This window comes from Anastrepha ludens, chromosome 2 (genome assembly GCF_028408465.1).
Source record: "Anastrepha ludens isolate Willacy chromosome 2, idAnaLude1.1, whole genome shotgun sequence".
NCBI classification, from domain to species: domain Eukaryota; kingdom Metazoa; phylum Arthropoda; class Insecta; order Diptera; family Tephritidae; genus Anastrepha; species Anastrepha ludens.
In genome coordinates this window covers 184,183,816-184,199,771 of record NC_071498.1, presented here as the reverse complement: position 1 = coordinate 184,199,771, position 15,956 = coordinate 184,183,816, and the positions used below count along the sequence as shown (strand labels likewise).

Below are 15,956 nucleotides of genomic sequence, written 5' to 3'. Positions count from 1 at the left end.
GTTGCTTGATTTCTTTTTCGTCGAATTTGGTTTTTAATTTTCATACGCTTACCCTGCAAATTTCAATACAGTTTGCGCGGAATATTTTGGCTTAGAAAATTTGTGTAATATTTTATTAATTTATAATTCTTATGTATTGCTTTGGGAAATTATGTCAAACAGATTGTCACATAAGAGCGCAATCATGATTACAGGTAGCAAAATAATTGTTTTCCCATTCAGGGGCAAGTGTTTTGATGTATAAAAAAAAATCGTCAAATGGCGAACGAACGAAACAGTTCGTAAACATTTTCGCACACATTGAAATACAAAATTTTAAATAGCGAAAACACATCAAAGACAGGTAGCTCGGAGAGCAGGTAAATTGGCTTACTCATTTAAGATTGACGTCGCGTTGCGAAACCCGTCGAAATTAGTTAAACAAAAATCGAAGAAGTTTTCAGTTTCGAAGTACTTCCCCAAAGACTAGTTTGAAAGTCTTGTGGAAAGTAGGCCCCGGGTGCCGGACCATAATCTATGCTAGTGGAGAGCGGAGGCAAGGTTTTTAATATCAATACAACAGTGCCCTTTGGCAGAACTCTTCTATCTACAAATATTTCAAGTTTTCGCATAACAATAATACGATGAACTGTGACTGACTGTACAGACGGCAACGTGGCTCGTTGGGGCAATTCAACTGCGACAGCGGCAATAATTTCGTTATTTATTTATATTTGAAAAATGTATTTTTATTCTCGCGTTCACGAAATGCTCCACGCCGGTAAATGGTGGGTGACACGTGCGCTTGTCGCTGATAGCCCTAATGACAGTTTTTGACTTTTTTTGTAATATTCACAAATACATATGCGTGTGCGTAGGTGTAGCAGTCATCGATTTCGCTTGACTCATATTGATTACTTTTTATTATCCAACGTTCTTCATATTGACTAAAGGATGTTTCACTTCAGCTTGCCGAATGCTTGACAAACGATTTTCTATCACAACTCCTTGGACCAGAAACTTTAAAACAATAAAAAATCTTAGTGAATGGATACGTCGAGTAAAATTCCAAGCTTGCTTTTATATAATTGCTCCAACTCCGCATGTTAATCAGTCCGAACTTTTTTAAGTGTTCCAATCGAGGAATAGTTATACGTTAATAATAATACTTATGAAAAGATCATTCAGTTCGAACATACGCCCATTGCAGACGAAGAGCTTTAGGTGCATCGTGTGACCCGTGTTACTGTGGGAAATTACGAGCTGGATATTATAGCTGGTTAAGGGGGGATTCTACTGTAAAAATCAAATTTTCATGGATTTTGTTTTCATACTTGTATTAATTTAATTAGTAAAAAAAAGTTTAGGGTTACATAAACACAGGTCTTGAGTGTACAAAAAAATTTTTTAAATTTATTTTCATTTCAAAATGGCAGCTGTACAGCCGCTCCCCCGAAACGCCTTTTGAAATCTGCCCACACTGTCGCGCATTTAAAAAAAATCTGAAATGAAAAAAACCAATTTTTTTTTATTATATATCATTATTTTTAGTTGTTAAGCCTATTACTTGCAAAAAAAAAAATTTTTTTGTAAAATTTTTGAAGTTTTTTAAAAAATCGACATTTTTTTGTTGTCATTTTGTTATTAAAAAAGGGGTTATAAATAATAAATTTTTTCCCACCATAGCTTTAAAAACTAGTAAATATTGTTAAAAATATACTATCAAAGTTTGAGCTTGATATGTTAATTTTTCACGGAGCTGTGATGTGGGCAATTTTGAAAACGTGGTTTCGAGAAAAACACGCTTAAACAAGCGCATTATCAAGCGCATATGACCGTAAACCGCTCGAGCGCTCAGTTTATACCTGCTTTGCTAAAACTTTTATAACTTGAAAACTATTCAAGATTTCTTTTTAAGATTTTCATGGAACATTCTGGAGTTGTTTCTGAGTATGTTTCAACAAAAAGTAAAAAATCGATTTTTTTTAAGTTTTACAGTAGAGGCCCCCCTTAAGCCCCTACTTATCTAGAATCGTCCCCGACATATTCAACATATGCCAATTAATACATACATTTAATAATATGTAACTGTTTTAATTTTTTTTTTAAATTTCGGATTCAGAAAAATTTCACAACTTTCAGAGATTCTTAAATCATTTTATTTTCAACCAACCTCTGCTTATTGGAGAAATTGTGAAACCGTAAGCGTAAAAAATAATTCTCCATATCGTGCTTGCAGCTGTTGGCAGAGAGCTTACTCACTTACATAGTTAGCTAAAAGTTTGTATTCGCCTATGTTATACATACATACATACATATTTAGCATTAAAGCGCTGTTTGTTATGTGCGCACATCCATACATAATTGCAATTACAGAATCAATCCTTGTTTTGCCTAGATTAATAAACGCTTTTAAAATATATTAAATCGATAAATGTGTGAAGTTACTCACTAAAGTATGCAACGCTTTGTGAGCAAAAATTTGAAGTATGTAGTGTTGTAACAACGCTGCAAGAGCAGGGACGGCAATTTGACCTATCCTACGATCAAAATATTCGGCAATGCTCAGAGCGAAGTTTCTATCGCATTTTTAATTCCAATGTGTCAAAGTTGCTGAGACGTTTGTTTATGTATGCGTTTGCCTCTCACTTCTAGATTTTATCGCCAAATTTAACATATAGCTAATTTACTCAATCTAATGTTTTTTGTCGTCAACGCTAAAATCATCAGATATGACAAGTCCATAGACACAGTGGAGTTTTAGCCAAATTTGATGTAAATATCCATCATAAGTAAATTGCTCGGTTATATATTTTCGCTTTATTTTCTTAAAGCTTTCAAAATAATTATCATATTTGTACAGGGAATGTTGCCGGAGTAGCAGTCCATGGTGGGATAAAGATGCGGGTTGTTTCGGTAACATAGAACCGGTTGTCGTGGTTATTCGAACTCTTGCAGTGCAGTGTAGAACTTGAAGAGGAGCATATTGGCTTTTTCGTCTTGAGCCCTATCACCAATTTCACCCGCCATCGGACAAACTGAGTGCGCCACTTTTCACATTTGCGCATTATTTAGTTCTGGTTCATTATTTCCGAATTATTAGCCATCTGAAAAATTTTGTTTTTAATAATTTTTCTTGGAAATGAGAAATCATGCGGGTGTCAAACACTTACATCTATTTTCAATGCACGAAACTATTATCTTTTTAAGCGATCTGACATTATTTTTTCACCCTTTTTTATCAGTTTTTTGCATGGAAATCGGATTGGCCCTTTTGCGCTATTTCATATCGGAAGCAAAAATATTGCAAGTATTTGCATATGTAGTAGTAGAAAAATGGTGTATGTATTAGTTCCAATCATTCAATTCTTGTAGGGAATAGATCTTATTGTGAGTTGGTAGGAGGAGGATCTATGCTGACATTTGTGGTTACAGTGGTTTTGATTGATTTCAAGAAATGTTTCTTTGTGTAATGACATTTGCAGTAAAGCGCAACAAACAAATTTTACCTTTCCCCGGTTACCAGGCACGCCTACTACTGCAGAAAATATTTCATTAAATATTTATATTTCAAATAAAACTTCTTAAAGAACCCATACAGATGCACACATTTTTGTAGGTTTGTATCTGAATTTATAAATGCAGATCTTTTTTTGCAGTTGCGAGTATACTAATGAAATTATAGGAACGTGATGTTTGATGAAGGAGTATACTATCGCCTGTTTGTCAAGTGTACGCTCGGGCTACTTTCCAATAGCACTCTTTATCTCTTAATTCAGCACCTTATCGGCAATATTCTACGCATGCTGCTTGGAAAATTTCGAAACGTGATCTAATATTTGCTGTTCAAATGTAACATTGGTGGACACCTAAGCACGTACTGTGCTCGGAGATAAGCCAGCGCACACAAGTGCAGTCTCGCCTCCATAACACAACTGTTTTCGGTAGTCAGTGTACCTTATCTTCTACTAAGTATAATAAGACATTATGCACAAATATGCCATACATATTTTGTTTTTATGAGTGTATGCATATACTCGTACATGGATGATCGTTGCAGGGCTGATAACCTGTGGCAGTTACAACTGTTGTGTTCGCAAGTGCTTGCAAATTTTTGGCGCTAATTTGAAAATGGAAGCAGGTGTACCATATGCAAAAATACACTACTATGCACGCATACATAAATACTTTTAATAAAAAGCAAGTAGGCAGTAGTAATTATCAACAATAACATGAATACTTAAATATATATTTATAAAGATGCATGCACAAATGTGAGTGTCGGTGTACCTGTTAGCGCTTCCCTCTGTTCACACTGCTAATTGAGGTGTTATCCACTTTATCACTGGAACCGAGTGCTCTGTGCAAATAAAGCTTAAAAGTAATTATTGGAAGGCACTTCAAAGATACCTGCCATAGTAATGCTTATAAATTTTTGGCTTAAGTCTACGTAAGTGGGAGTAACTGCAATCAAAGTGGCAACAACAACACAATCGATATTCCACATATTAATATTGTTTTACAGATAGTGCGAAAGGAAAATACCAGTTCAGTGTCAAGTTGTATAACTTGGGGAAAATCATAAAAGCTTCCAACAAATCCGAGTTGCTCTTCTCCTTTCTAGGTAGAGATATGCAGTATGAGGGGCACGAAAATAAATATTCGGTTTTGAATAGAATTGAGTTGCGCTACTCTTGAAGAATATACATATGTATGTATGTGAAAAGCACAAAGTGGCGCAAAATTAATCACCCCATCGGAAGGTTTATAATTTTTGCAAATGGCGCCGTATGTCAATCATATTTGACATTTGTGCACTGGACAGTGGCCAAACTGAAGATTTCAATCACTCAAACTAATTTTTTTTATTTAGTAAAAAATATATTCGAATTCAAAATTGATAACTTTTACGCCACCTTGTATATTTCTAAAGTGGAGGGTCCATGGTGCGACTTCGTTGTGTAAGATAAAGAAGCTAATTGCTATTTTTGGATAGGGTATATAGTATGATAAGATTATATGTATATATATCTGCAATTGATGTTTTTGTTGTTGTCGTTATACATAGATGTCGTATTTTTCTATTAAATGCTGTTCTTTACATTTGTACAATAAAATCATCTCATGAGCCGCGGCGTAAAAATGGATAGTGCTTCTCGTGTAACTGTTATTGTAGCAGTTATACTAGGCCCTGCTTAGTGATCCGTTGTGGCAGAAGGATTTTGGATGAATTGGCTTTAGTGGGTATGTAAAGTGGTTGTTAGTGCATATGAGGCTTTTCCCCATAGTGAACATTTGGTTAGTCTAAAATGCTTGGGCGAATGGGTTGAGAAATAGCGTGAGCTCTTTCGCTGTTGTACAGTGTTAATTGCTAATTTGTTTCATCAACAGCACGTCATTATCATCTTCATCAGCGTTTGGCATCATTCTTATCACTAAACTCGAAGTTTGTTTATTGAATTTGATTTATCTTGAAAAGTTCTTCATCAGTTCTACCTTGCTTATCACTCACTTTCAACTATGTATGCACATTCGTATATCTTCGTTAGAATTTTCAGCTATTCAGTTTTTTGTTTTCCCTGTTCGAAGCGCAGAAAAAGAAAATAAACATAACAATAACAACAAATACAGCTATAACCGACCATTTGAAAATACCATAAATTGCTTTACTATATGAGAGTGTTTGCAGAGACGCATTGGTGCTTGTGCTCTCCCATCTTCTTCATAAGTTGAATTTTCGTTTACTCCCTTCTTCTTAAATCAAAACAAAAAAGAAAATAAATAATGCTCTCGGTGTTGGTGGTGAAGAAAAGACATATATTCTATACGAATTATTTAATTTCCCCATGTTTACTTTCATTTTTTTTCACTTTGAGTTTCGTGCTCTAGAATTTACCACAATTTGGAGAATTTCGCCGCTTTACAGAATGTTTTTCGTTTTGGTTTTTATATTTTTTACATTCGCTCTTTACTTTTAAAGTACTCACCAATCATGCGCTTTTTATAATACTCGTAACGCTTATATTCATTACATCCACAAACTCTCTGTTGATTCTCTTAGCTCGCGCAAGCGCATAAACTTGTACGAGTACGTTTGTAATATAACATACATGCATACATAGTACATACTATATGTATATTAAAATTGTAGTGGATGTTTGCTTGCTATAGATGTTCGCTCAGAGCTATACTCTTCGCTTCTCCTCCTGTATAATTTTTCTGCTTGTTTCCCAGATGCTAAATTAAGCCTTTAAATGTATTCAGTGATACCGTATGGATGAATTTTCAGGGGATTTGATATTTTGATATTTTTCTCAACACCAATCAAATAATAATTATTAAAAAACATTCTTTGTTTCTGTACATTATACAATCAAGAACTTACAAAGACACGGCAACTTTTTTATTTAAAAAAAAAAAAATAAAATACGGGTAATAGTTATTAAAGTGAAACACAAACGCTTTCCCGAAATAGTCCATTAAAATGATGGGATTTTTTTCAAACATGTTGAAACATTTTAGGCTTCACTTATGCTCCAATTTTTCGCAACCTCCTGGCAACACTGACTGTATTATCTAATGCCAATGGTTGCTCGCTTATGCTCTCTATAATTATCACTCATTTGCTCAATCAGATTCCTTGGGTACTCTCGTTGAAGAACTAGTTTCGTTCTGACTCGTTGCTTCTGTTTCGCATACCTGATTGAGTGTGAGCGCTGTGTAGGGTAATAAATCAGGCATGAGGCGTGAGGGGGGCCCAATGCGCATCGCGTGAGCCAGCTGTGGTTGTGCTCCGTTGACATGCTCCCTGCTTTATGTACGTTTGTTGGTATGTACGTACGTGAGTTTCCACTCGCTGAGTTTTGCTCCCCGATTCGGCGGCATTTAAGGCAGACAATCAGGCTGTTTGGCATACGTTTACTTCATTTTGCAGCAGCAAACTGTGCACTGGTCGTAGGAACGTTGACGAATTCGCTTGTGTGTCTTACAACGGAACTGAAACTCGAAACTATTAATTTTTTTTTATCAAGCAGTCAACACAGAAAAGTGTGTTTGAAAGTTAAATAAACAAATACAGTTAAAAATAAATTGTGCAACATTAGTAATTGAATATTTAAGAAAAATGTTAAACAAAAATTAAAACCAAAGAAAGGTAAAGTGTGTACGTTTTTTTTTGCTTTAAAAAAGGCTATTGTGTGTTGCGAAAAAGAAATAAATATGCAACCCAACAAACTCAAATAACACCTACACATTCGCGAAAAGAGAATTCATTAAAAGAAACGCAAAAAATGAAAACAAAAGGAAAAAGAAAAAGCACTTATCGTGTCAACGGCGAATAATTTTTGTAGTACTGTTATTTTTCTGGCATACCTCCGAAAAGTGCTACGTTTTATATACCAAGCGAATATAAAAGATTAAAAAGTATAAATCTCCTTACTTTAAATTTTTGTTTTGCCATTTTCGGTGTAAACTTATTAATTCAGAAAAATTCATCGAAAGAAAATTTAATCACTTGAAATGCAGAAAAAATGTTGTTAAGCTTTTAAAGTTAAAGAGGTGTACAAGTGACATAATTAATGCAGATAGTAGAGAAAAAAATCAAAGCACCAGCCAGCAGAAATCGAAAATATTGAAAAGAAATTAGGCAAATTTATTAAAATAAAAATAATTAATTGAATTTGAAAATTAGCTGAGAAAATCATTGTGCAAATACATTAATTCAAAAAGTAAATTTTATGTGAGTCTTATGTAAAATCCAATTGAATCGTGCATGTATTTGCAGTTCTTGGTGAAGAAAAAAGACTCCGAGTGCTGAATTTTCTTGTTGGCCATTGAGCTATCGAAACTTTCCAAACCTAAAGCAAACAATTTATTGGAATTTTTGCTGAAAATATTTGATTTTATTATTCAAGTGTTTAAAGATAAAATACTATAAAAAGAATGCAATTGTGGCAATTTTCTCGTTCAAGTACACATACGCACATACTCGTTGGGAAAAGTGATTTTCGGGTAATAAAAAGTTTTCAAGAAAAATACGCTGCAAATGCGTTATTTATAATAAAAATTAAAATCAAATGCAAATGTGAGTGAGGAATTTAATTTTCTAAAATTTAAAGTTTAGTTAAACTAAAAATGGTTTTAGAATCTTAAAAAAGTTAAAAAATTTTGTGGAGATTCAAGGGGGAAAATACATAACAACGGCATAACCTATAAATTTCTGCAAGAAACGTCATTCCGTGTAAGTGTAAAATGACAAAAGAATTAAAATGCCAAAAACCATACAACGATGTTCAAAAAACGCAAAAAAAAACAACAAACAAATATTTCACATCTGCAAATAGTCTTACATCTACGAGCGGATCACTTTAGCTTTTAGCTACATACCACTGGTATAACGAAAAACAAGAGCAGTGTGAACAGTTTGCTTAATTGTGACTAGCCTGTCAAAAGAGCGTTTCTTTTCATGTGTTCAGGGCCTGCCGTTACTTACTATTTAGATCCTTTGTTTGTTTTTCCACGTTCTTGTTTGTTTCCTCTATTTGATATTTTCTTATACCTTCTACTGGTTTCTCACATTTTTCAATTGTTGTCTCCTGTAGTTTTATGGAAATTTCAAAGCGGTCTGTATACATACGAAATTGCGGTTATTAAAACCTGCTTTTATAAAATGGGGAAATAATTTTTCTCCAATTCAATCTTAAATGATTCAGAAAGTGGATTTCTTTTCTTTCCTTCCATATCGGACGTGCTTTTAAATTATTTGTAAAAATACTCATATAGGAATTTCTCTACTTAAAGGATTCTCTAATAGGCAAATTTTAATAGAGGCTATCCAAAGGTGAGCTTTGAGAGAAATGCAAGGGAACGATTCCGAAACTTGCGTATTTTGTAGAATAAATCGACTCATTGAGATTATTTGAATAAATTTACGATCGAACGCATAAATAAGGCGACGAAAGAGTTCAAGGAAAGGAGGGCGCTAGCAAATAAAATGGTTGCGGGAGGCTTTTATGACAGGCAGGCAGGCATTCATTAAATATTTCTGCTGCATGTGCTCTTCATTTGCAGCTTCTCAGCTCCAGTATATATGTGCATATTTGTTTTTGTGCACCGAGATGACTTTGTGTATATTTATGTAAGTGTATTTGTGTGGCTATGCCTACAGTTTCGAGTATACGTGGCTGGCTTATGCATATGTGAATTTACACAATAAAAATTGATCGTAAAAATCTACGCAAATCTCGTGTTTTAGCTGCAAAGGGAGGGCTAGGAGGGAATAATCATCTACCGGTAGATGCAAAGCGTCACTGATGACATACACTTGTATGGGCATATAAATACAAATTAATAAAGAGGCAGGAAGAGGAATACGCAGAAAAATTACACAAACTCGCCGCCATAAAAGTGCAAAAATAAATAAAACAAAAAAATATAGAATAATATAGCCATAAATTCACGGCGAAACCTCAAAAGTTTACTATTTTTTCAGTGCAGTGGCTTTGTAACATCCATAAATGCGCATTAGTTTTGCTATTTGCTTCCCAGAGCCAACCTTGCTCCCGCGCTTTGTATCTTAATCCGTTGAAATGATTGTAATTAAACCAAATAAAAAACTTAATTTTTTGTAAATTTTTTTATGAAAGTTGTTGGTTCTGTTTCTGCTAGTTGCCCTCTCATCCTCAATTTATTTTATTTTTGCGATTGTTCCGCCAAGAGGTTGTCTATTATGAGACCGAGATCTACGATATATTGTAAAATTAGAACTCTGTTGGCCAATACTGAACTTAGTTTTCATAGAAACTTTGAGGTTTGTTACTCAGCACGTCATCACGATTGCACACACGATATTTCCCATCGTCCACTTTTACTATGTTTTGGTTCACTTATCTGCTCGCTCTGTCTTTATTTTCGCTTTCAAATGCTTCCCCATGATGAGCACTTATACGAAACACCTTTTTTGTATGGGATATTGTGGAGAATAGTTGAACAAATGATAGGTCAGCATGATTCCCTCTCTTCTCTCAATTTACGTAATATACATAACTTAGGAATCTGAAAAAAAGCTTTCTATATTTTCTAAGTCAAGCGGGTTCTAGGTTAACCAGAAACAGGTGCTGCTGCTATGGTAGGCTGGCCTAAGTTATGTGAACTTATTTTTAAGTTCGGCTATCAGAGCTCTTGGTCATTTCACTCGTGTTTGCGCACTCACATATACATATTGTCCGATCTACTCTGTAAAATCTGTGCCACTATTACCCCTCATCAACAACTCCTGCACTCGTATCTGCCTATTTCATTGCCTCATTTGCTTTTCGCAAATTTCTTTTGATTCAATCAATTACGAAGTAAATTGTTTATATGCAAATCACTGCAGTCAAGCTAGTACATGCCCAATTTGCATATACATACATATATACAGGCATATGTACATAACACGAGTGTAGTATAAATTATACGAAGTGCTCACTTTTTGCTTTTCCGTACCTGTACTGCATCACGCGATCTTTAATGATCTTTGTCGCTGTGTATTACATTCGTGTATTCGACTGGTTATCAGTTTTTAGCTGAATAGGCAATCCCTTTTTTGTTTTTTTTTGTTTTGTGTGTCAAAAGTCCGTATGCGCAAACAATATTTGAAGGTTATAAAATGGTATTATACCGCTGTTGGAGTGGTGAAAATCACTGTCACGTCCTTGGGAGAACATCCATTTGCAATTTGCGAATTCCACGCATCGCTTTTTCTATTGTTAATTTTTGCATATAACAGGGCTGCTCATGAAAGGAAGTAAGGTTTGGAAATATATGCACGAAGGTGGTGCATAAGGGTGGTGGTATATGGCGTTTATAAATACTAATTTTTGGGTGATTTCGCGCCTATAATCCTCTTGCTTTTGCTTGTATTCGTTACATTATTTAAATTTGGGTTTTATTCGTGTTTTTTTATATATTATATATGTGTGGAATAGAATGTAACGTTCCTGACAAAGAGCGACTCTAAGGTTGTTGTTGTTGTTGTTGTTGTTGTTGTTGTAGCAGAACATTCCCCATGCATATACGGGCAATGCTGCTGAAGTGACAATCCTTGGCCGGATATAGATCCGGGTCGTTCCGGTTACGTAGAACCGACTGTCGTGGGAACGAGCGACTCTAAGGTACTTATAACTTGTTAACTGTCACCTCGTTCACAAAATGTAGCGCCGTTAATTTTTTTTGGCCAAGGCTACGTTGAATCATAGCTTTACGTCACCGAAAGCTCCTCTGGTAGTAAATAATCGAGATCTTATGATATTCAAATCGATTTGTGTTATAATTATCACGTGAAATTAAATCTTGTAGTACTTTTAAAGAACTTTATATATTCCGGGAGTTTATCTCTGATTATAAAGGAATTTCTTCTTCTTACACCAATTAAAAATGTTTGCACTCTTATTGGATAACCCCATACATATAAATCAAACATCAACTGAGTTGATTCTGATGTATTTAGTGCAGTCCATAGAGCTACGCATCGACTTTCCGAATTCATTTGTTCAATTAATGTGGTTTTTCAAATAGATCAGTCAGATTATTTCTGAATAATTTACAACTCCTAAACTAAGAACTTGCGCACTAAAACCCATTAGGCAACTAACACCAAATGAAGAGTGTGTTAGCATTGTTTATTCTAATCTAATTTTGGCCGAAAATCCTAATATTTGTTTTAATTCATATTTCTGTCACTTTGTTTTAGCAGTTAGTCGCAACTATTGCTTATAATGCCCATCATGAATTGTTTGCAACATATAATTTTATTTTTCTCTTAACCTTTTGTTATTTGTTTATTCGGAAAACATTAAACAATAAATGCAATCAAAAAACACTTAACCTGCCGAATATTGATGCTGTGACTTTGCCATAAGTAATTTCTATAGACTCAAACAATTCCCTCCTCAGCCATCTACTATATTTTTTGGCACTAGCGGGGCGTGGGCGGTGCCTTGTGTTGGTATTGTCACCCGACTTGAGCACTCGGCTGTTTTGCACCCATTCAACGGTTGATACCACCAGCATTTTGTTGTTGTGCATATCGCTGTTGGAGTTCTAAAAATATTTTCCACTAAACCAAATAGAAAATATAAAAGCAAATATTCGTGCTGTGAGATATTTTTAGTCGAAAGCTTAAGTCTGCGGCTGTTCGCCGGAGTAGCAACAACAACGGCTAATAATAGGCCAGAAAAAAGCAAGACGGCAAAAACAATGTATATTATAAAAATCCATCAAACCGTGAAAGAGTGCGAATATTTTGCAATAAAATTCATTATTATCTTATCAGAGAAGCACTTATTTTTTTCTTTGCTAATTACTGTCCCTCATTTAGCTACTTTTTCGCCAATTATTATTCATACTGGAGCCACTCTGGTTAGGATTTAGACATCCAAGGGTTCATATGTGTCTGCCCACCTTGGCGAATTCAACAGGCTCATAGCAAGGCGAATCTATACAAGGTGATATTAGTAGAGCAGCTGCTTTGCTTTCTTTTCTTTCGTGTGAAACAAAATGAAGTGACGAAAATCCGTTCTATTTTACTACTACTCTACTTTCATTTGTAGTGACATTCTGATGGACACCATGTTTTTGGTCTAGTGGCTGATGTATTGATGGGTAGAATTGCCCTCCAGGCAAATATCTGAATCAGTCCATGCCGTTCATGCGGTCCAATGGCTGATGGGTTCGTGTTAATGAATTAAAAGTCGTTGCGATAATGCCATGATTAAGTATCAGCGTTTTTTTCCATTAGGGATGATAAGTGCCCAACTGTAAGTTGCCGCGCTCATACTAATACTACTACAGGTAGTAATGAAAGCTGAGAGACTATTCGCATCAATTTAGATTCCGTATCAGACAAGTTTCTATTGTGAAATATTGCACAGTTTTGATTATCAGCCACGTGAGTGCCTCGTTTTTACTCGTCGTATTTTTATTGGAAGAACAATTTGCCTTTTTGTTTTGTTTTAAAATCACGCTCTTGTTGTTGCGGGCATTTAGTTGTTCTTGAAAGGAAAAGAGCAATAAGCATAATCTGACTGGTTTACGCTGCTTGAACTTGAAAATATTTTTGAATACCTATTTGGTGCCATTTTCATGAATAACTAAACACTTCTAAATTCCGGTGGTACTACTACATTGCTTAAATTTCTTGGGAATTTAAGAAAAACATTTTTTTATTTGTTTGCTTTTTTGAGGGATCTCCAATCTAGATGCAGATGCACCCGCTTCATTCTCGGCTTGATCTCTACCAATTAATTAAGTGTTTTACATTTGGTTGACCGCAACATTCGATGTGCAGTCTATGTTATCGTCGAGATTATTTCGATGCGTGTTCACTGCTGGTTGGCACGCGTGCTCAGCATGATGAGAGTTCCGACTTTTGTTGCATAATTCAGTTGTTGAAGAAACAAAAGCATGTACATAGGTATGTATGTACTTTTGAAAAGTACTCTACGAAATTTATTATGCGCGGCTATCTATTTGGTGTTTTCCGAAGGCCGCCTACTTAAAAATTGCAAAAAAAAAACAAAAAAAAAATATGTTGGAGTGCTCGGGAGGTCATGAACGAAACCTAATAACCGATAAAGGTTCGCTCTGTTACACTTAGCGGCTGTTCTTTGGTCATCGGCACCTTCCCATTCTAAATATCCCGAATGAAATAAGAACCATTTAATACTCGTTTTTATTTTTACTTATGTATATGTAACCTTGTAGGGAATCCGGTTCACTTAAGTTTATTTTAAATTACTATTTCTCAACTACTTCTCGTTGATACTTCGACTTTTTTATTTGCTTTTAACAGGCCACTGAAAAAGTTGAGTTCTTTCAGTTAAGTCTGACTTGGTTTGAGCCCTCGAATTGTAGAAAAATACACTTTACTGCTTTCGAGTGAGCCCTGCGTGATTTTGAAACCAACTGGTAGTTAAAGCTTGTAAGTGGTGAATAGATGAAGAAACTGGTATAAATGAACATATCTTGGCAACGCTAGAATAGAGCTGGCTAAAATTACATTTTGTTTGTAAAGTACTGAGTTATACCAGTTTTCGGAGGAATAACCATACTCACGAGCGGCGAATCCTGCTCGATAACTTTGTTTTTGCCTTCGCACGCAAGTTTTCGTCAAGTTAGTCGAGCAGAAAACTGGCGAATAGAAGAGGTCTTCTTTTAGTAGTCGGTTATGTATTTCGCGGTGGAGCAGTAAATTTTCATGCATACTTATTTGCTTACTCGTACATACTTATATAATGGGTGCGCATCATCGCCAACCATAGACTTGTTGTAAATGCAATACAAACAAAACACAATACGCAACGTTCTTTACAGCGTATGCTCATATGTATGTATGACCGAAATTGTCGTGCAACAATTTGCCTCCAATTGTAAAGCTAAAACAAAGCAGCAGTCTCAAAAAATGAAAATTAAGAATATTCAACTGTAGTGGCGTAGGAATTATCCGACCGCTACCCACCGATTCTATTTCATTGCATTGAAACTCATACAAACAAACAGATATAAGTACATACCTCTGCAGTCACTGTTTTTACGTTGCAATTTAGTTGAGGCACTTAAAAATGCAACGGAGTGCATCGCTTCGTCGCGATCCAACCAACCGTTGAACGAACGAACGAACGAGCGAACAAACGAGCGCCACAAAAGTGAATGAGCGCCAATTTTGCCGGTAAAAAATGGACAGCAAAAAAATAAGTGAATAATAAATAGAGACAGAGACAAAGTTGAATAAAAAGAAAAATGGAGTGAATTTTACTACTTTTTAAGGGGGCTAGTCGGTACTAAAGGAAAAGGTAGTATTTCACGTGGTGCTGTAATTTATTTGTTATTGTTTGGGCCGTAGCAGCTCTTGAGCGTCGTTCCAATGCACTTGAGTATAGTGCTCGCACTGTTTGAGTGCAATGTGAGATGGTGCAATTGTATGAGTAAAAATATTGTAACAATATTTGAGTGCACTTTCGGGTACAAAGAGTAGAGCAGGTCACAAGCATATGTGAAGTATTGAGCGCAAGCCAAGAAAATTAGAGAAAGAGTAAATTTGTTTTAATTCAAATTGATAGTTCTCACACTTCAGCAGCTCTTATTCTCGCACACTCTTTAATTACTCGTATGCACCAGCTTTCTTCGATTTATTTTGCATTTGCCACTATATGTAATTACGCGATCTCGCACCATATTATTTATTCTCTTATCTTGTTTTGCCATATGCGATTTTTAGTAAAAATCACGTGTTTTTCTTCCAATGATGCAATCGTTTTTATATATATAATTGGCTGTTACAGCCTTTGTTTGTTGTTTGGCTGAACGTCTCCTATTTGTGGTATGCGTTTTGGTGTTTTTACGCGATTGGAGAGACCTACAATTTTATGCCGCCTCCTAATGGCGGATGAATTTCCATGAGGAGTTTTTTTTGACAGAAATACGCTGGCGGTTTACCATTGCCTGGTGAGGGGCAAACGCTTTTAAGAATTTGTTTTTATCTTCTGGTGCTTCACGTTCACAGTGATTTTTAGGCCTGGAAACTACCAACTGGTAGTCACGCAACAACCAATTTCGTTACGTCGACAAGTTTTTAGGCAGAATATTTTAAAAAGGGAATTAATAGATTAACACGTGGTTTAGTATAAAATGATAATATAAATATCATAAAATGATGCAAAATAATATAATATAAAATAGAATTTTAATGAAATTATATTATATAACATTCAATATTAAACGCCTAATATTTTTAAAGTAAAAAGAAGAAAACGTAAATATAATATTTTCCAAAAAACGCAAAAAAAAAAAAAAAAACGCTTTGAATTAAAAAATAAATAAAAATTATTCGCGAAAACGTTTACATCCGCACTCGGAAAAACTCCCCTACCGAACCGCGAGTGTTTCATGCTTCCCCTTGTTGTGTTTGCGTGTGTTCATTGTGCGAGAAAATCGTCGAA

General features: G+C 35.1%; 1 protein-coding gene across 2 annotated transcripts in view; it reads left to right on the top strand.

Annotated features, from left to right (window-relative positions):
- LOC128856094 (protein similar) overlaps positions 1-15,956 on the top strand; it is a 196,371-nt gene that overhangs the window by 132,238 nt on the left and 48,177 nt on the right. The window lies entirely within an intron of this gene.